Source organism: Ammospiza nelsoni, chromosome 5 (genome assembly GCF_027579445.1).
Source record: "Ammospiza nelsoni isolate bAmmNel1 chromosome 5, bAmmNel1.pri, whole genome shotgun sequence".
Classification (NCBI taxonomy): domain Eukaryota; kingdom Metazoa; phylum Chordata; class Aves; order Passeriformes; family Passerellidae; genus Ammospiza; species Ammospiza nelsoni.
The window spans coordinates 34637919-34660019 of record NC_080637.1 but is presented as its reverse complement, the minus strand read 5'-3'; the positions used below and the strand labels follow the sequence as shown (position 1 = coordinate 34660019).

At 41.5% G+C, this 22101-nt stretch overlaps 1 protein-coding gene across 1 annotated transcript in view; it reads right to left on the bottom strand.

The window, feature by feature from the left end:
* The window catches only part of RAP1B (RAP1B, member of RAS oncogene family), a 34221-nt gene extending 30026 nt beyond the window's left edge, over window positions 1–4195 (bottom strand). Inside the window, exon 1 of the mRNA XM_059471766.1 lies at window positions 4058–4195. The gene's annotated coding sequence lies outside the window, so the exon portion shown is untranslated. The remainder of the gene's footprint in view (window positions 1–4057) is intronic.
* Window positions 4196–22101: the final 17906 nt, after the last annotated feature.

Sequence of the window (22101 nt, the reverse complement as noted above, 5' to 3'; positions counted from 1 at the left end):
CTTCCTGTGTTGCAACAGCTGCAGGAATGATACCAAGTGATCTAAGAAAGTACAGATTTCCTGAAGAGAATTTCAAGCTGGGGAGAAACATGAGATGTTGCTTGTCTAGCACAGGATGCAAACACCAATCCATGAGAAGGGCTAGGCTGTCCTACCCCTGCACTACAGTCTAGCCTTTCTCCCTTGGTCAGGAATGAACTGACCATGTGGACTTACTCGGCAGTCTCTTTTTGTAGTTGCATAGCCAGGACTTACTTCAAATAACATCAAGTCCTTAGATTAATAACTAAAGAGTGCTGACTGGAACAGTGTACAAAATAACGTCAAATGCCTCCTCTTCCTCCTGGTTCACCTCTAAAAAGTTTCTGTAATTCTATAACACACATTTCTCTAGGGTCTGACAGTGACTTTCACTCTACTGCTTCAGTAGTAAAAATCACAATTAAAACACTGCTCTTGAAAAAGAAGCATCCTGAATAGCTAGAGGGCCCCCAAATAATTAATTTTATATTTCAAAAACTGCCTAATAGGCAGATTTCCAACCTGGTGTTTACAGCCTTCCTCCCTTTCCTTGCTCTTGGAAGGGAGAACATGCAGTATGAGTACGTCAGGAGCTCACAACAGCATGCATGAGCAGGCACACATAAAAATAAAAAACTTTTTCACTTTAGTTGCTACAATGTTTCTTTACACATTCTAAAGCTTGAGAAATGAGAGTTTCCAGTAGCCATAACCTACTGCTGCTTTTGAAGGTAACCTCATTCAACTCCTTCATGAAGAAACAATCTGTACCAGCAGACAAGGTCTTTGACTTTCTCAAAATAGCATTTGCCTACCACAAGCAAACTGCCATAACTTCACTAAAATATTACCTCTACTATGCCTGTCTCACCCAGTTGCCTCATGCATGACAGGCCTTAAGGAAAAAGCCATATATTAGATGCTCTAAGATACTACAGATCTACTACACTCAACTGTTAAACAACTTTGAAAACTCAGCTCGAAAACAGGTGTATTAACTGCATTAAAGTACAAAAGCACTTTTTTCCCCCTGCTTTATGCAAGAAAAATAGAAACACAGCATCTTAACCACATCTGAGCAGGAAAACAAAGTTTGCCTTGAAATATGAAGGTGTAGTTACTGTAGATACTCCTTTCATCTCCCTGAACAAGGAGGCTGTCTAAAATATCCCTGTACCTGACCTAGATGCAACAGAACACAGCAGAGGCCTGCCCCAGCTCAGCAGGGACCCAGCACACTGACACCACACAGAGCACTCGGTCTGCTCTTGGATCAGTTCTGAGCTAAAGGAGCGGCAGCACGCACAACCAACCACAAGCTAAACACGGACTGGTGCCGCACAGCTCGTGCTGAGCGATCTGTTCTGCTAAGGGAGCAATTCTGATTAAAACTCCCAACTGGAGCCCAACCTGACGAACACTCTCAAATGTCAGTGAGGTATCTGAAAGCCATCTAAGCATTCCTTAGAAAGGCCAATTCACACAGGAGCTGCCCACCCTCTCAGCATACACCCAAGGACAAGAGTGCCTGTTCTTATCAGTAAGATATTCTTATCCTCAAGAGCACCTCTCTGTACCTAACCCCGAGCAGCTCAGAGCTCTGTGCATGACAGCATTGGCACGGTAGCAGTAAGCATCAACTACTCAAGTACTTCTGTGACTCTTGCACTTCCCACACCCCAGATGATAGGTGGACAACTGTTTATTTTAGTTCCCTGTCACATTTACTGTGAGATCACAAGCTACAGTGTAGCCTTCAGCACACTTCCTTCCTCAGCCATGGAAGCAATTTCTTTCTCCTTTTGTAGGCCCTCACCTAGATTCCCATCTGTTTGCCTCTGCTCCAGAAAGGCTCTCAATTAAAAAGACAGTCAGTTTTACTCTGCAAAAACTGGCACAGCACAAAAAGAACTGTCATGGCTCACTTCAGATTTATTTTTGATGAACTGTCCTACAGGAGAGCTTTGGAACAAAATAGCACAATTTTAATTCACTCAGAAAACTTATCTGGTGCACATATACAGTAATAGAAACACAAGTATAGACAGTAAAAAGTCTATTGGGTTTTTTCCCCCCATATAAAAGTTCTGGTTTTACTTCTTTTTTGGTCTTTGAACTCTGTTTTGCAGATGATTTCACCCCTAGGCAGACAGGTGCTCCAAGTATGATCATCTTCATTGCAAAAAAAAGTACATGGCACTTACACTGCACAGTGTAACTCCAAACTCAGTTACTTGGGTACAGAAAATAATAGGTTTTACACTACAGCTCTAAGTTAAACCTGAAGTAGCTCATAACACTACAAGAAGCATCCCTGAAACATAAATGTACCAAAGGAATAAAATATCTCATCTCATTAGTCAGTTTATTTTTGCAAAGCCTTTAATGTGAATAGTACAAGTTTACCCCACTATTCACTCAGTTTGTTTTTATCTAAAACGAAGTTTACAGGATAGATTTTGAGGAAGAGTAAAAAAAAGATGCAATGAATAATAAAAATTTAAATACTCAACTCTACCAAGTTTGGTTAGTTTTTTCCCCTCCCAAAAGCTTGTGATTTTAATATAAAGGCAAGCCATCGAAAAGGCAATAACTTAAATAATGTTACAAGTTTTTCACAGAGATAAGAGACTCTTTCCAAAGGGAAATACTCTTGTTTTCGAATGGTTATTCTTAAATGTAATGTGATTGCTTCCCTGCCCTTTAATTATAATTCACGGAAAGGAAGAGTGTTTCTTGACTCCGTTTCTTATAAGAGTAATTTCATCATATACTTCACAGTGAAAGACTACTGAAAAGTCTTTGTCATACACTATCTACACATCTCATGCTGGGGTAAGATGTAGCTGTTATATGTGAAAAATTACAATTACATTAATCAAAACATCTAAATGCAAGAACACATAGACAACCTGTATAATTTTCAACTTGGGCATCTCTGACATACCCTCTGTCTTGGAACTCTACTACCTTACTATCATATCCCAAAGCAGTACAGAGAAAGACTTTCCTTTATTTGTTTCATTTACCCTGAGCAGCATAATCCATGCCTTCAAGATGGAAACAGGAGTAAAAGCATGCTATTCTTTTTTGCAAAAACCTTGGTTTCTCATCCTCCTCTGTAATCTAGGGCCAATGCAAGAACAGATTTGGTTTTATTCTCCCCTCTGCAAACTTTGTTTTCCTTCCACCACCTCTTCACTAACGCACGCAGAAGGGTACCAGGACCTCAGGCTCAGTAAACGGGTTTGGCGCAGGAAGTGTCAGTCAAATTCTTCCATTTGCTTTGACACGGGTGATGGTGGGGCGCTTAGACGAGGCGAACATCCCTGTCATTTCCTTTTCATTTTGCGATAAGCAGGAAGGGAACTCGCAGGCCCCGCGCTGGCCGCCTGTCCCGCTCGTGGCCCCCCAGCAGGCACAGCCCGGCGGGCTGCCCCGGCCGGCCGCGCCCGGCCTGACCCCCCCGCCTCGCCCCCACGCACGGCCGGAAAGAGCGAGCGGCTTCTCTCCCGCGGCCGGACTAGGTGGGGCTCGCCTCGGACTTCCCGCTGACAACGCCGGCGGCCGCCGGGCACCGTCCCCTTCTCCGCCCGCGCCGGGCGTCACCCGCCCCTCCCCGCGGCCGTGCGGGCCCCACGTCGCGGCCCCGACCCGCGGGGTTACAACTTTCCGCTTCCGCTCCAACTTCTGCTCCGGGGACCGGCGGCCGGGGGGCGGCGGCGAACGGCAGGGCCGGGCCCTGGGCCCGACCGCGACGGCTGCCCCCCGGCGCCCCGCTCCCCCCACCCCCTCGGGGTCCCACCACGCCTGAGGCCGGACGAGGCGGCGGCTCCCGGTTCCACTTCCGCCATGTTCCGGGCTGGTGCCCCTTTCCTCAGAGCGCGCCGCTCCCCGCCGTCGCCGCCGCCACCCCCCTCTCGCCGCCGCCCCCACCCCACCCCACCCCGCCCCGCCCCGCCACCTGTACCAGAGACGCCGCGCCGCTCCCCGCCACAGCGGCTCGGCCCGGCCCGCGCTGCCCTCCGCAACCCACCGGACAGCGCCTCCGCTCCCCGCCGACCGCGCGCCGCCGCCGCCGCCTCGCCGGCCGATCCCGCTGCGCCGCGCCCGCTGCGCTCCGCTCGGCTCCGCTGCGCTCCGCTCGCCGCCTGTGCCGGGGCGCGGCTCGGGGCCGTCGCCGTGACGCCGCACGCCCAGCCTCGCTCTGGCGCGGCGGGGGCGGAGGGAGGGGCGGGCGCGGGGAGGGCTGACCTCGCGCACCGCCCCCCGCGCACGCGCACGCCCGCGGCCGCCCCGCCCCACCGCGGGCTGGGGGCGACGGGGCCGGGGCTGAGGGGCCGGGGTGGCCGGGGTGGCCGGGGTCTCCTGGGGGAACGCCGCCCCTCGAGTGCGCTCCAGCTGGGAGCCGTGGCTCAGTCACAGCTCAAAGGTGCGCCGAAAGCACATCATGGTTGCTTAAAGTTAATTAAGAACGTAAAGAGATGGAAAAGCAAATGCCAGCGCACTATTTCCTGCGTTTCTAAAAAGGTGTTGAGATCCACTAGTGAAGGGTGTTTCAGAGATGCCGCATACTGCTGGTTTACGTGGACCATTATGCCTCTGGATGTGAAAAGTCTTATCATTATTCTTGCCTGTACAAAGCAGGATTCCCAGTGCCTGCAAATAATTACCGTATTAGCTTTTCTGTTAATTTAGTCCTAAGATATGCAAATCACGTTTCTCCGCCGTCCCCCCGATGTCACCTATATTTTCCAGTTACAAAGGGTTTAGCTGATAAAGATTAAATGAGCATTTCTGTTTCTAGGAAACACTGAGTAAGCAAAGAGTTAACGTGGTGCTTTCACACAAAACTTGCGCTCTGAGGAAGTCCACGGCACTTCCACACTTGCACAAGGGTGTATAAAACTGACAGGAAGTTGCACTGAGGCTTCTGGCAAGGAGAGTGGGTGTGGAGGAAGCAGCGGCTTTCTGTTTGTAGGACAGAGATAGAAAAGGGAGCCCTTCTGAGTTCAAGCGAATCTGTGGGAGATGCTAAAGCTCAGAGCAGGGTCAAAGGATGAGCAGGGAAATGAGCTGCCCTCGGTAGGGAAGACTTCATCGAAATACAGGGCATCCAGAAAGCAACACACTTCAAAAAATATTTTTCTTTTACAGTGTTGCTGCCAAATCCTGAATGTCATAAAATCTCTTCCAAAGTCCAGACACATCTCTTGGTGTTATACAGCTTAAACTCGTGTGCAGTCCTTTGATAATGAATCCCTGTAAATGATGGATGATGCAAGAGAGCTCTGGTTGTGGGAAATCAAGTCCACAGAAACCAGTCCTTTCTCAGCAAAACAAACATCCTATGCAGGATAAAAATCATTAATGAGATGAATAGGTGAAATACAGCCTTTCAAGTGAAAATAAGAAGAGCATTTCATGCAATTATTGCTACTGTGTAGCATATTAGCTCACCAGACAGAAAAATACTTGTGTTCTTATTTTTTCTGTCACTAGATACTGTTATCAGCGCCAGAAATATTCAGAGGAAAAGAACAAAGATAAATATCCTCAGCCCTCACAACTTTCTTCAGTGAACTAGGTTAATCACAAATAACTTGCAGTGTTCCAGGAACAGATATGTATCATTAATGTAATAGAACAATATGTATAGAACAATATGTTCTATAAAAATATATGTTTTATATCTGGGGCAAATCCTCCTCTTTGCAATACAATAAGAAAAGAGGAAGGTGGCCTTTGGGGGTCTTGAGTAAATCTCTGTGAGCAGATCCTGGTGTTCTGAGTTTCACATAGGGGTAACTGAAACTTAGTATTTTACAAGAAGTGTATATACACATATATAACATATGGTTTGCTTAATATAGACGTGTTTGGAGATTGATTACTGTAGCCAGAAGAAATAGGCAATTAGGATTCATTCTAAGCAAGAGACCAAGTGTTCCCTCTCCCCAACTCTCTCAGCCACATAGTTTGAATGTAAATTGGACCCTTAATTTTGGATTTTCCTATGAATCATCTAGCTAATCCTCAGCTCAATTCTTAAACCAGCTTTACTCATATCAGTGTGACTGGCAAAGAGCAATTGGTGTGCTAACAAGGCATACTCACCCAGTACTTCCCAGGGCTTGTTCTGCTCAGCTTGCTCAGAGTTTCTACCTCAGGCAGCTGAGCAAGTGCTGAGGTTTCCCTGTGATAGAGCAACTCCCCAGAGATCCAGGAGTTTGGGTGAAATGAGGAGGATGTGGCTGCAGTGATGTTGTGTTTAATAGGAACAGCACAGACACATCAGCTTGCTTCAGTGGGCCTGCCCGTGCCCAGCACTGATCTGGAATTTTAAAAGAAGAAGGTCAAATACTCAGCTGCCTGTTTACTGAACAAAAAGCAGTAGAGACCTGCTTATGCACATGAATCTTAACATTAAGTAGACCTTTCTAAAGCACTGTAACACTTGTCCTTTGTGCTGTAACCTCTGTCTCCCAATTTGCCAGTTGCCTGCATGTATTTCAAAACCCTTTTATTTCAATGACCAGTGCTTAGCTGGAGGTAGTTCAGTCTGCTCATCACTAACACAGTGAACCATCTGATAATGTCATGGCTCTTGAGAGGAACAAGAGAATGTAGAAGATCCCCTCATGAAGATCTTCCTCATGCAAGATGAGGAGGAAAATACTGACAAATCTTGTTTAAAAGTTCAGTGGAACTAGTGGGGGAGTAAGGTGGGGGTCGATGGATTATTTGGGGAAAACAAAGTAATATATTTTAAATGATTCTTTAATAAAAGCTTGGCAGGGCAGCCTTTGGTCACCTCCATGCAATTTTCCTAACTTTGCCTGCATTGTTTTCACTGGGACTGCATGGGTGTTGGAGTGAAGAATGTGGCACTGTGTGTATTGCAGTTTCATTGCTGCTGAAACACAGCCATCTCTGGGACAGAATGCAGAGCTGGCTTGTGCCAGCAAACTCTAAAGTTAAAAGGGTATGTGGTGCCAGGGAATACAGTGCTGGCTGCATGCCAGCTAGCTGTGAGCTTTTCTAGAAATTTGTCATGAAGGAAAAAGAAACACCATTTGGTAAATCCTAATAGGATGCTTTGCTTTCAGAGGGAAAGTAAATTTCTCATCTTTTAAGGGGAATGGACTAAAAGGGATCAATTCTTAGCTCTACACCTCAACTATTCCAGCAAAGAATGGTTACTAGATTCGAATGTGCTTTGGATCATGGGAGCAATAAAGACAAAGCTTCTTCAACAGTAAAGAAAAATGACATATTTTTGTGACATAGATATGTGAGGTTTTTTTTCATTCTGTATCCTTCAACATGATTTTCATTTGTTATTTCTCCTTACTCAGAAGATTTAGTCACACAGAGTGGGAATACCTGTCTGTCTGGATAGAACCTTGAGATGTTTCAGGGATGTGTCTTCCCCTCCAGACTCAATGCAATTTCTCTGTGTCTTTGTATCTGTTGATACAGCTTCAGCCTGAGGTTTTTCACCTGGTAATTATGGGTTCTACTTGTTCATCATCTTCCCTTCAGACATAGCTTCCATTATGCAGTTCTGCTTCTTAATGTCTCTTCATTGCATCTTCTTGATGTATTGCTGTTTGCTAATTCAAAGGTGTTTAAACATTGGTTTAATCACAAGCTTGACTGAAACATAATATGGAGACCTTTTTCTCAACTTTTTTTTTCACTTTCCATGTGTTTACCTCATTGCTGAGGAAAATTCTGTCACTTTGCTCCTCTTTCTCCCCCAAACTATCTTGAGTTAATGCTTTTTCTTATCTCTAAGTGATGCTCTATGACTCTTCAATTTATCTGCCAAAATCTCTTACTGAACTGGCCCTTTTCCTTATCCTTGGCCAAAATCCTATTATTTGTTCATACAATATAGTCCTCCCTTTATCTTGTGATTTGTCTCCTTCCCTACCCAGTGATAACTGCTTTGAGGTGCAAAATTTGCCATTGTTTTTTTAATCTGGGGAAGAACAGGCAATGGGCACTACTGCAATTTAAACTGTAAATGTCAGCACTTATTTACAGGGATCTAATTTTTTAATCTATTTTCTTCTGTCTTTGGGAGACTACTTTTATATCACTGCAGTTACTTCAGATAAAGCAAGGAATAGCTGTTTCACAACATAGCTGTTGTGAAAGCACAGTACTCTGAATTGCAGAGGAATTCAAGAAAATGTCCTGAACTCTGGAATTTAAACTCTTAAAAATTGGGATTCATTTGGTAAAAGGAAAAGCCTACTTTATTTTATCCTCTGTGGAAAATCCTTTTAAAAATTGCTTTGGACAACCAGCTCATCAGATAAAGAACAAGATTGTCAAAGCAACATAAGTGCTTTAAAAGTGTAAATTAAGAATAATGTATCTGCTTGAAACTAGAGAATTAATGTAATTACCTGGAGGAGAATCTGACCAGGATATGGGTGACTGTTTTTCTCAAGAAAAGCTGAAAGTCACACACAAATTTTCACAGTTTCAAAGCTTCAGAAGTTTCACTTCCCTGCTTTTCCAGGAGAACACTTCTAGCAGTGCATGATGCAGAAAGGAGGTTGCTACTTTCTGAATCACCAGCTGCTGTGATACCTGGATAGTTCTTCAAAGCCTTCCATAAAAGGGCTGGGTGCAATGGCATTGTGATGACTGATCACAATGTGTCAGTATAAAGTTGTAAACCAACAGTTTCCTCATTTATAATTCAGCACTATTCCCAACAATGTCCTTCTTCACACCATTACCAGGTATTTTAGAATAATGCATTGAGCAAAATAGAACAGCCTGATCAAAGATAGCACTGGGTCCATGGTGGTAGTGCTATCAAGTATGGGGAAAGTGGGAACTTTTCATTCTGCTTTATGGGAACATGAAAGTACAGAATTTTTACTTGGTAAAAATGTGTTTATAATTATAACTGAATGTCAGTAAGAACATTTTAACTATTGTATCCTTCTTTTGTTCTTTGATTTTTTCCCATTGGTACTTGTTTCTAGCATACTCATTTATATCCAGATTCTGACTGCTGGAGACAGAAGAAAGGTTCCTGTTGATTTTAATGAGCTTTAAACCAGGACCTAAATTCAGCCCTTGAGGGATGTGCAACATTTAAAATATATATTCACTTCTGGTTCATGTCAATATTAAGACGGGAACAAATATATTTAACAGTGACAGGCCTAAAAATACTCAGTGTTTTTGTCCTGCTTTCCCTAGCAGCCAAATTATATCCCAATGAATGCAGGAATTTACACTGACATAGATATGGAAGTGACTTTTCATTGCTTTGTTTTTTGTTTCTGTCCGCTTCAGAATCAAGCCTTAATTAACACAATGGGCCAAAAGCATTCATGGGAAAATAATTATTTACAATAGTAGTTCATTACTTTTGGTACTCAGTTTGGTTAGAAAAATGAAATGTACAGCACAGAAAGGAGAATTTATTTCATAACTTTGCTAGATCATTTTCTTCTTAGCTTTCTTTGTACATGTGGCCTTGTTCTTCCATATCTTTCCTCTGGCCGTGAAAACTGTTACTGAAACATGTTACAATCATGACAGAGGTCTTAATGATTGTAGTTAAAGTCTACACCAAGGAATAAGCATATTCCTTGCCTCTTAAAACTAGCCAAAAAGCAGATTATCTTTTTCCTGTTATTATTTTTTGTTTTTTCCAGAATGAATGAATTGCAGGTTCTTTAGCTGGTTTACTTCTTCTTTTAAAATTTCTGGTTTACTTCTTTCTTAAAAAGTTCATAAATTGCAAACCTCGGAAATAGTCATTTTATTAAAGTGTTTACTACTAATCCAATGGTATATATTATAGTTAGAAGAAAATATTTTTGTGAAATCCTCTAAATAACCAGTGTAAAACCAGGAAAATATTGATTTTGAGTAAGTGCATATATTCAAACCATCTCCAGATAAAACAATACATCTGGCACAGGCTGCTATATCTGTTCACAGTCTGATCTGGAAAAGTTCAGATGTTTATTTGGGTGGTATGGGTGCAGTGATAATCGATGACATCAGATCTGTGCAGTGATGCCCCACTCTGCCTCCTCTTGCTCACTCTCATCACACTCTGCAGCTTGTTTGCCTCCCTTTAGCCCGACTTTCAGGGTAGTTTATCAGCTAGTAGGCCTATCACCTATTTGCCCCTTTCTGCTGTCACCTTTAGAAGGGCTCAGGGGTCAAATTGCTTCTTGTTCCTTAACTGTCCTGGAAGTCTGAATAGAAGATCTGTGCTATAGATTTATTTTATGAATACTTTCATTTTACTTCTGCTGTACTAAGCAGTTCTGTTAAGCTTCAAATTGAAGATTTCACAGTATCCTATTCACATGAGTTATCTTTGTTGTTATATTCACTTTTTATCAATAATAACATGTATTTGAAATTAAAATGCCGTCCTCTCCCTTTCCTAGAAATCCAGAAGTCCCCAGACTTTTAATTGCCTCTGCACTACACAGAATCTTCTGTTACAACCTCAAGCAGCATAAAATTTGAACTCCAGACAGGATTTTAACATTCAGAGAAGGCTGGTGTAGAGGAGGCCTGTGAATCACTACCAAAGAAAGGGACAGAATGGGAGCTGTTGCCCTGGTGTTGCATTTCCTTCTGTGCAAATGATACTCCTGTTGCCCTGGTGCTGTGCTTCACATGCTAAGGTGATACTCCACGGGCTATGCTAGTTGTGCAGCCTGTTTGTGGCATTTCCAAATTCAATTCAAATTAAAGAAGACACAGGGCCATGATTGTATTTAATGTGACATTAAATAAAAATTCTAATTTGTTTTAATGGTGTTGACACCTGAATTGTTCATTTTCTTCCCTGCTTTTTCTAATTTTTGTTGTTTTGTACATTTTCCCTTTTCCATTCTTCCCTTAAAAATCATCAAATTATATGAGTTTCAGATCCCAATGAGGCCACAATGAATTCAAGTAATGGGTTTTATGCTGTCTTTCTCTAATTCCTATAATTGTGTCTATCCTTTATTCTACATAATCCCATTATTTTATAAAATGGCAAGTTTTCCTTTCCCCCTTCTTCTCTTTATCTTTTATCTTGTCTGCCTTTTTGCTTTAAGATGGTATTTTAAAGACTTCAAGTTAGTTCTAGGGTGGAGTTGTGTGATATAATCAACTTCAAAATTATATTTAAATTTCCCTTCATCCACTACAATACTGAAATTTATGCTCAGAGATCAGCATTTGCTCTTACTGCATGTTTTAATGCTCCTTCAGTGTTATAAAGAGAGGACTGTAGCTTTTTTTGCCTGAAATCTCTCTTAGATTAGTACCTTGTTATTAACAATTCTGGTACATAACAGTAGATTCAGGGAAAGGGCAGTGCCTTGTAGATAACCAGTTCTTGCGAATAGCTTTTTATCAATTAAGTGATTTTTTTTCTGTCTCTGGTATTCAGTAATGGAGGAAAAGTCCTCAGGGGGTCATCCTTCCTTTTAAAGAAGAAATTCTGAGGTGCTTCAGGCTTTCCCAAGTTAGCCCATTTCCTACTCTCCCCATATCTGTCCTGTTCTAGGCATAACACAGTATTTTAGTTCTCAGAAATATTCTGTGCATGGCTGAGGCTGTTCATGATGGCACATGGACCCCAGAAAGTGAACACAACTGCCCACAGTATTTAATGTACAGAAAACACCGAGTGTCAACAACTCACAGGGCCAGTAATTCTCAGAATTTTGCCTACACAGGATTTTTGCTCATCCAGCCCAAGTGTGATTAGATGGCTTTCTCAGATGCCAGTGTAGGGAGGGCAGTCAGTCAGATGCCACATACACCATACCCATGATGAAAAGCTGAGCCTGTCCAAGTTGCACTCTGGGGATATATTTTTTAATGCTCTATAATAAGCTACCTGTGCACGCCAGAGTCATGAACCATTCTGTCATATAGATTCCTGTCAGCTTGTTACAGCTTGTTCCAGGTTTGCTAGTATATGTCCAAGGCAACTTGGTTCATAATTAGGAATCCTAAACACAGCTAATAAATCTCAGCCCCATTTTCTTTCAGAGTGTATCAGTGGCAAAAAGCTTGCCAGCTGAACCTATATAGAAACTACAATTTCCCTAAAAGACAATTAAAAACATATTTTATACTCAGTGTCCTGTAGTTTGGTGCCAGTATCACATAAAACAGGTTCCATGTAGTTGCATGGAATTTGCAAGATGGACAGATGAACCTCAGTTCTGCCCTCCCATATAAGCAATAGCATAATATGTAATTGAATTACAAAATTTTTAAATACATCTCCAAAGGGAAATTGATTTGGTTATTTGCTTACCCACACACTTCATGAACATATACATGTAGGCAAAAAAACAAATGCACAATTTTGGGACAGCATTTTCCTAACGATTTGTCTGCAGTCTAATGGGTTTTCAGTGACAACATAATAATATTTGGGATAATGCACTGTACCTATATACATGTAAACATTTAGTTAGAATTACTCTGGGAATCCTATTTTTGAATTTCCGCCCTTCTTTGCAATGCAATGTTTGACCTTCATGATGTATTAACATAGAGGGGTTTTTTAAATTTAATATACCGATGAAATTGGGGCAGAGAACACAGATGACTGCCTCTGAGCCCTCAGGCTCCTGATTATCTCAGGATAACTGTGCCTTCCTGGAGTTGCTCAACTGCTGCATTAACAGTCTTTGCTGTGAAGAAAGCAGTGTTAGATAAACATCATTCAGAAGGATATCTCTAATTGTTTGAGCCTATGGAAATAATGTGCCCCAAGCATCAGCAGTAGATAGGTGTGGTTTTGAAATCATCAAGAAATATCTTTGGCTAGTATCAGCTCAGTGCTGTGTCATCCTCTTGTTTTAATTGACAGTGAGTGTATCACTTGCTCATTTTAATGTATTTACAAATCTTGATTAAGTCACAGTAGTTAAATGTCAATATATTCACAGCAGCTTTATAGGCTAGGGAGTTACGTACCTTTTTTTGTGTTTGAATACCTCATGCAGAGATAGTAAAAGACATTTATTTATGCCTGAGTATTGGCTAGTGCCAGCAACAGCTGCCAGCAGCTGAGGGTGGCACTGGGATGTTGCAACACTCAGCAGAGGCATCCCGGTAGGTATCAGCCCTCCCCAGCTGAGCAGCTCTTCAAAGCCACCATGCCTGTGCCTGCAGTCATCACAGCCAACAAATCCAGGGAGTCAGGAACTTGTGAGCCATTCATGGATTCGAAACTGGTCAATAACTCCACTGGAGCTGGGACCTTGTGCTTGCCCTCTCTGCATGTTGTTGACTAGGAGTGTTTTGAAGATGACCTTCTTTGCCTCTCATATCTTCAGTGTGTTTGTTCCTTTTTACACATTCACCATCTTGTCCTCCTGCATATGTCACCCCAAGCTTCTCATAGATGTCCTGATACTCTCCTTCCTCAAGTGCAGAGGCTGTGCACGCTGTGTCACTACAGCTGCAGTTCACAGCTCATATAAGTCCAGCACAGAAAATAGATATGTATATACCTTGTAGGAAGCTTGGTGAAATGGAAGTGTTGGGGTGCTTGGAAACTCCAACTGGAAGGTCTGTCCCACATAAATGAGGTCACTATTCCAGTAAATTGCATCTATTTCTGCTATGTGAAACTAGGGAAATTTGGTTTCTTGGGACCTTTCTGTCCTTCCAGATTAATTGCATCTAAATTAAATAGAAGGTGCTGATATTATACTAGCAATATCTGATGGTCCTGTTTCATTTACTAATATACAAGTTCTGTTATATTTCCCCATGAATGACAAGTGGTCTGGTGACAGTTCCTGAATATGTTGGAATCTATCTGAATAGAGTAAAAAATCAAAGTCATTCTAGAGGGGAAAAAAAAGAAAACATACCTTGATTGTTGATTACTATTTTCTTTTTTGGGGTAGTTTTATCCTAACTTGTCATCAAAAATACTTTATCATTAACAACTTTGATATTGATAGAATATCTCTACCACAAGTCCTTTTTCTTATTCCTCAAATTTTTATTAATATGTGCCTCAAACTGTGATACTCTGTGTCAAAGTACCCATCACTGACTTGTGTATATACGTATCAAATAATATATATACACTAATATTTACCCTTTATTTATACAACTGTTTATATAAATTAATATATTATTACACAATACATTATTGTAATGACATCATACATATACTAACACATATCTATACCATATGCAATTATTATATGGGGCTATGTAATAATAATAATTACAATTGTGTATAAATTGTATGTGATGAGGAGGTCATAAAAGGATTGCATCAACATCCTAGCCATTGCTAGTGGTACTAATTTACCAGGAGAAAATTAACTAAAATAGCTGAAGTGGATTATGTGTGCCTGAAAAAGTAGTTGTCCTGGAATTGGCATACCTTGCTTTAATCCAGGGAAATGTTATGAGGTACAGAAACCTCCTTGTTATTGCTCATAGCTTTCCCACAAAGTGTGAGATGTATGTAGTGAACATTTATCTGCAGACAGAAGTTACTTTTTACAAAGACAACGCAGAACCACAGAAAGGCGTTAACACTTCAGCTCTAACACTGTGGTTTGTGAACACTGATGGCTTCTGAAGCCTCTCCTCTTTCCAGGGCAGGCACTCACAAATCTGCTGTAAGAAGAGATAAATACTAGACTTCAATCCTAGCCTGCTTCTACTCCTCATTCAGTAGCACTTGGCTTTACAGACATTTTATCCTGAGGCTTTTATCGCTGAAAGGAAGTGGGGACTTGATTTCCCTTTTCCCACTGCCAGCTCTCTCCCCGGTTGCACACAACAGATCTGCTGCTACAGTAGGCTGTAGTCATGTTACAGCAGCAAACATGAAACAGGCCATAGCTACAGCAAACTGAGAAATAATAATAATAATAATAATAATAATAATAATAATAACCACCATTACCATAACCATAACCACCTCATCTGTTCTCAAGCTGACATTGATCCATGAAGTGCCGCTGGTATTTTGGTTGCAAGATGATGATACATGAACTTGTTAAAATGATACAAAGCAATCCCCTATAATTATACTGATTAAAATGGGAAGGATACAGACCATGCACTCTTGCATCATAAATATTGTCTGTGAAGTTTTAAGGTTTGAAAATCACTTGTTCTATCTTAAAAAAAGTTTCTATCAGTGCAAAGTTTAGCAGTTTAATGATACCTTCATTCTACGCAACACATAGTCCTCTCTTTAAACAAGTCAAGGGTCTGATCACATATTTACGACCAAACTATAACTTTCAGAAATCAGAGTGCACAAACAATTTATAATCACATTTTGGGAGACTCAGCTGTACAGCTCACAGCTGCCTTGAGTATCCCTTAACAACATATCCTAAGGCTTCCTCCCAGCTCAGATGGAGAGAAAAAGATATTAATTAAGGGTGCTATGCCAGTTCATACCAGACTGAGATCCAACCTAATAGTTATAGCCCACAATAGAAATAAGAGTCTTGATGGAGGTCTCTAAGATACAGTTGCTAATTATCCTGAACATAATTACTAGGTGCAATGGTAGAAGATGATGAGTACCCTTTACTCACAGGAACCTGTGGGCCCAGTGTAAAATGGCGCTGGCTCCATCCTACTGGCTGGTAAAGTATGAGAATCACAGATACTCAGCAATGCTAGGGAAAAAGCCCCATATGAAGAATGCATGGACATTAACCAGTAACTCTTTGGAGCACAGCAGGAATGTTCATATTCATATTGATAGTAAAAATGAGTGCAAGAAACTGGCTGTTGGATTTTAAGTACTGAGAACTTTATCCCTTTCCTGCCATGTTAGGGTAATACAGTAGTTTTTCTGTGTTTATTCAGTCTATGTATTCTATATTGTGCTCAGAAGGTTTTGTCTTGCAATCAGAGATGTCGATCTGCTGAGAAGATGCCTCTGGACCAGAAGATATCTTGGCACTATGGCCCATTATGGTCATCTTGACAATCATTTGCCTAAGTGTGACAGAAGCTTTCCTGAATGCCCTCAGTACATTTATAGCATTAGTGCCATGTGTTCATCCCTCACTTGTAGAAAAGTCATGCTCACTGTGAGATCAGGCTGTTGGGAGCCTTGCACCTGCTGTCCTGATAGAGATCAGAGCAGGAGCTCTGCAGGGAGGGTCAGGGAAATGTGTGAGGTGTGTGTCCAGAGGCATTGCTGTGCAGTCCATCTGGCTGCCTTGCTTCGTGCCCATGGAAATAAAAAGCACAGCAGATTTCCCAGGGTGGGACCCCAAAGCCAGGCACCAGGGTGTGAGGCAGCTCACAAGGCTAGCTTGGGCAGATCAGATCTAACAGCTGCAGTGTCACTCCCTTCTGCCTCGCCCTGTGGTTGTGCTGCTCTGCAGCTGGGGTAGAGTCAGTAGTGTAAAAACTGCTTTAAAGCTGGCTGGTAGTGATCAGCAGCAGGGGAGCCATGGACTTCAGTCTCTGTCAGATTTGCCACTGACTAGAGTTTGGCCCTATCTACAGGTTAACAGTCCTTCATAATCAATGTTCATAGAAATTGGAACCTTAATTCATTTACTCAGCTGCTGAAAACTTATCTCCTTCTCTACCATGCACATTTAAAGGGTTCTGTCAAGAAATAAAAAATCCCATCTAAAATACTTTCTGTTCCCCAGGGATCATAGAGCACCTCCAAAGTCTGTTTTGCTGTCATTCTCCCAATCTGTTTTCCACTTCGGTTGAACAGAGCTTGTACCTAGGAGCAGTTCTTACAGAATGCTACATGACACCCATAGGTTCTCCTGTTGTTTTGGTTGTCTTGAACTTAATGCTCCAAGGACATAAACAGATTTGGCATTTAGAGTTAACGCAGTAGAAGGTGATATCAGTACAACTGCAGGAAAAATTAAAAATAAATCTGCATTGTAAGAGAAATTGTTAATTATTTAGAGAAGCTGTTAATTATTTAGAATTCATCACCTGCGTGGGACAGTAGAGCTTTGTGATTTATTAAAAGGTTAATTTTATTTTGAATTTTGCTTCCAAGTTCAACAATTATATCAACCACCCCCGTAGGCCTTTCAGCCCCACACTCTGCATGCAGCTCTGCCCTGCAGGCACAGTTTCAGGGAAAGCCACAATCCTTTTATAAGCTGTATGTTATTGAAAGAGATAAGCCTATACCTTGGGCAGTATTCTTCCTAGTTTTGCTGTGTGGGGGAAAATGCCAATGGTCTCAACTTTTCAGTATCTCCTCCATTGCAGAGGGAAGTTCGACCTGAGTCCTTGTTTCCTCCCCAGTGAGGGAGCATACCTGCTGCTTCATGCAGTAAAAAGAAACACTCCCTGTGCAAGACCTTCCTTTAATTTTTTACTAGGGTGTCACGGGAAGGTCAGATGAAATCTGGCCCTACAGCATTTAATCTGACTCATTTTTTTGTACAGCTTCTTTCATGTAAACAGTGCAGTAGAACATTTAGCCAGAACAAAGGAGTATTTGAGAGGCCTGCTAAAGATGTTGGGTTCATTAGATTCACATAAGGCCAAATTCTGTTCTTCAGGACACACCTTTAATTAGGAGTTAGATCATGCATCTGGGGAATGGAAATTATCTTTTAATGCAGTCGTATCAAAGAGATTCCATTTGACAGTTTTCTCATTTCTTTCCACAGTTAGAAATGCTAGCAAAAGCCCTAAAACAACTTCATTTTTCCTTTGATTTATTCCATGTCTTGAGCTTGTTGTTTAAATTTTAAATAATTCTGTATGACCATAGGAGAACCACGTTTCTGTTGGCAACTTGCAAATGGCTAATTTTCCTCTCCTGCCTTTACTCTTCCACAGAAACCAGTTCTTCAGTTTCAAACTATTTCTTGAAAGAAGAAATGTTGCAGAACAAGAAGGAAGACATTGTTCTGGGAAGGGACCCACATGCTGTCATTCATGGCCCAAGGTCAGTCTCTGAGTCAGCTGAGCCTTCCTTGCAAAGATGATGGAGAGTGGGAAGGCTTTGTTGTGTTACACAAGGCATATGAGAGGTTGGGAAGGTGGAATATATCAGCAGGACAAAAAGAGATGAGGCAGTTTTGCAGATAAAATGTCAGTAAACATGCTAACAGCACCAGGCGATGCACCATCAGACATGCTACAACAGTAATTCTCTTGCTGGGAGATGTAAAAGAATGGAATGCAGAAAGTGTCTACACTCACATGCTCGCCATGAGAAGCATCTTCCACTGAAGACATCTTCCACTGGAGACAAAATACTGAATAGGATGCATCATTAGTTTGACTTGGTGGGACATTTCTGGTGCTTTTAATTAGGACCAGATATTTGAAATAATTATTGTTTTTCAGTGAAATTTTCATAGCGCTTCAATTGTAATATCCATAAGGAATCTAATCAAATAACCAAAAGTCACATTTGTCCTAGTTTTTATTGCCACAGGATGTGTTAGTGTCTTGTGTTTTTTACTCTTCATTTACAGCACATCATAAAACAACTATAGAAGCCTCTGTCTGTATTTCAGGGACAGGGGAGCAGTGCATCTAAATGCCATGGCTCGATGGAGAAGAAGGGAGAGTGAGAGAGCAGGAGGAAGATAATGTACCAGATGTGGACTCTTTCTTGTAAAATCTGAAATTTCTATTCCAATTTTTATAAAAACCCTATGTTTTATTCCAGGTGGAGGGTGATATAGTCTGACACACTGAGTTTTTTCAGACTCATATTCTGTTATCAATTTGATTTACCTCACTTAATCCCTTTGGAAACTGTATCTGACCTAATTTTTTCTGCAGTGACTCTTACGGCAAGAACAAATAATAGGGGTGACCCTGTGCATTACTGCCATATCTCTTTTTCTGTAATGTGGATCACTCCGGTTTCAATTCACATTTTTCTATGAAGAGACAAAGTCAAAGATCAGTTCAAAGCAGCTGATACATTCTTGCAAATTCACATTTGGCAGCACTCTAAGTGGGTAAATATTGCCAACATGTATTGATAGCTTTTCCTGCCTCAGCCAACAGACCCGATATTATCTGCCAAACAGATATTTTTTTTGGTAAATGATACCTCATATTGCCTGATGTTGCATGAGCCATATCAATTTACTGTGCACCTCACCTTCTCTGAGAGGGTTGGCTCTGTAGGGGATTCTTCTTTCTCGACAACAGATTTTGTGATTTCCTCTTTAATACAAATTTAACAGAGAAACAGTCTGCTAGTAGTGAGACTTCAAATTATGGCCATTTGCCACATTTAGGCAGCTGTCTGTCCTTGAATTTGCTGTGACACTGCAAAGTGGAAGCATTATAAATTACTTTTATCTCTCTTGGGCCACTGTTCCTTTTCCTATGTGCGTGTGTGCAATTGTGTGTGAGTGTCAGTGTGTGCACTTGGGTGTGTGTGTAACTGATAGGGCACCTGAAAGTCTGTTCTGCTAATGGCCTTCTGTGTTGCTCCTGCTGCAGCCAGCAGCCAAGCTGCTCTCACTGCTGGTGGTGGGTGATGGAGAATGCTCAGAATGCAACAAGTGTCTGCTGGCTCAGCTGCCTTTTTATCCATGGCAAAAGCAGGCTGGCAGTGCAGAGGAAAGTGTGCTGAGCTCCAAGGAGCAATAGTCCAGGCTGCTGGTGGTGGTGAGGGAGAGATTCTTTTGGATTCAATGACAGATAAAAACCCCAAATGTTCTCCAAAGAAGTTCCTTCTCTTTGCCAGAAACAGATCTATTTAATTAAAGAACTGGGGAGCTGGATGCTGTTCCATCACCAGATATGGAAGCTGAGATAAGAAAATAATTTTTATACAGCTGAATTGTACTTATAAGGATTATAAAATAATAATGCCTTCTACTATGATGAGGTCTAATAGGTCCAATATCAATGTCCTAGGCATTACAGAAACATGGCAGGGACATACCCATATTTTAAGAAAGACACAGGCAGTTTCAAGAAGATGTGGAAATCCATTATTGCTGCTTTTGACACGACATTAGTGGTTATAGTGAAGAACTGTAAGAATAAGCAGTCAATAATGCAATGTGAGTGCCTCCCTTTAAAAGCAACCACTGCAATGAAGTTTATTTTAGAATCCTTTGCTGGACTGGAAGGTATACAGTGAGTTAAAATTGCTTTCACTCCTAGTTCTTTTTCTGCCATGATCATTAATCAACTCATACTCTCATTTAGCTTACTGTTATGAGGAGAATTATGCCTCTTGTATTACAACAGCTGCAGCTTGATGGGGAACTTCAGGCCCTTCCTCCTCTCAGCAAACTCTTCCTCAGTGCCTCTGTGCAGTGACTTAATAGCTCCTGGCCAAGAGAGTATTACCTCCTTTAGCTGGTGGTGCTGAGAATTGCCCATCTGGGAGATCAACTGGAAAAGGCTTGAACAACACCCCTTCACCTCAACCCACACTGTTTCTGTTCCCCATTCCTAAAATATGGGCCTGAACTAGGAGCAGTGTAATTCTATAATGAGATTCCTATTGATTGAATCAGTCTCTCAAATAGAAGAAATATCATCCTCAAATTTAAAATATTCCTGGGTTTTATTTTTTTATTTTATTTTATTTTATTTTATTTTATTTTATTTTATTTTATTTTATTTTATTTTATTTTATTTTATTTTATTTTATTTCCCTAAATGAAGGGAAACGGAGGCAGAAAGGAACAGTAGCATGAGGGACAGAAGTTCAAGGCTTCAGTAGAGTGGTCTTCCCTGCATTTTTATGCAGTGGGATATGGAGGCCTTCATGTGGGGTCCTTGTGGTAGGATGGGTAGTGCAAGCTGCTGACAGACTGTTTTGAGCAGGCTTACGTGCCTGCAGTTGGAGGGCTAATGGTAAGAAATTATTACCTGCTCTTGGACCTCAATCATGCAATCTTTTTCTCTGGTCTTCTGTGAAGCAAGGAAATTGAAAGAGAAATGAATTTTATTAGCTGCTTTGTGAATGTGGTAAATGCTGATGTCTTATTGCAAATGAAGCATTTGCTAAATAGAAATGCTTTTAAAAGAGTATAATCCTTCACTGTCCCTCCAGGACAAACAACTGGAGAGCAGTGATTGCAGAAATCATTTAGGTCATGCAAATCAAACTCCAGCAGCAGTGTTTCATGCAGTGAGAGGGGAAAGCTAGACCATCTTATTAAGAATGCTTGTAATAATAAACATTATTCAAATAACTTAGGAGAAATTGCCAAGTGAGGGTCGACAAGGGCTAAAAAGGGCAAGATGATCATGGCAATGCATTTTTAAGTGGACTAATTTCAAAGAAGTGTGTTTATCACAGTCGCACATAAATGGCTGAACAATAATCACACCAAAAAAATGAGAAAATCATGGCTCTTACAAGGTCTGACGGTAGTTTAGAAGCTTTTTATGGACAGAGCTGATTTACATCAAGTGACATAGGGGCCTAAAATTCTCACGTAATGTTTTCATAAAAGATGACAATCAAAGCTTTCTTCTGGGCTTAAATCTAAATGTCACTTGGAGGAATATCAAGTTACCCAATATTGTACGGTGTAAGCAGAATATAATGAAAGGTACTGCAGGTAATGCTGTTGTAGTAAGCTGCATTGTACAGGATTCATCTCTGTCATTTAGACATCCTGGAGATGAATTTCCTTTACAGTGGTTCTGGCCTGCCAGTGCAGCTGAATGAAGACACTAATTGCTTTATTTAATGGCGCTAAATAATCTGGGATATTTTTTATGTGTGGTAGTACATGGAGGAAACATATCATCAACCAAACACACTGTTTGGTTACAACAGGCTGTGCACAGACCCTTTGCAACTTGGAGAGCACTGAATCCTCAGTGCTATGGCACAGCTGAGCTGGGATGTACCCCTTTGTAGGCTAATGGGTACAAACCAGATTGAACAGCAAGCTGTCTCTTGGCAAACACTGAGAAGCATGTCTATTTCTCCCCCTGCCTCCTTTCCAGCCACCCCTTATTTCACTTCTCAGAATTACTTCTATTTCCATCTTCCAGAGGTTTTGGTGCTGTGGGCCCAAGGGTGGTTCTGGTGTGGGCAGCTCCCTGAAGCCAGAAGCACCAGCCTGA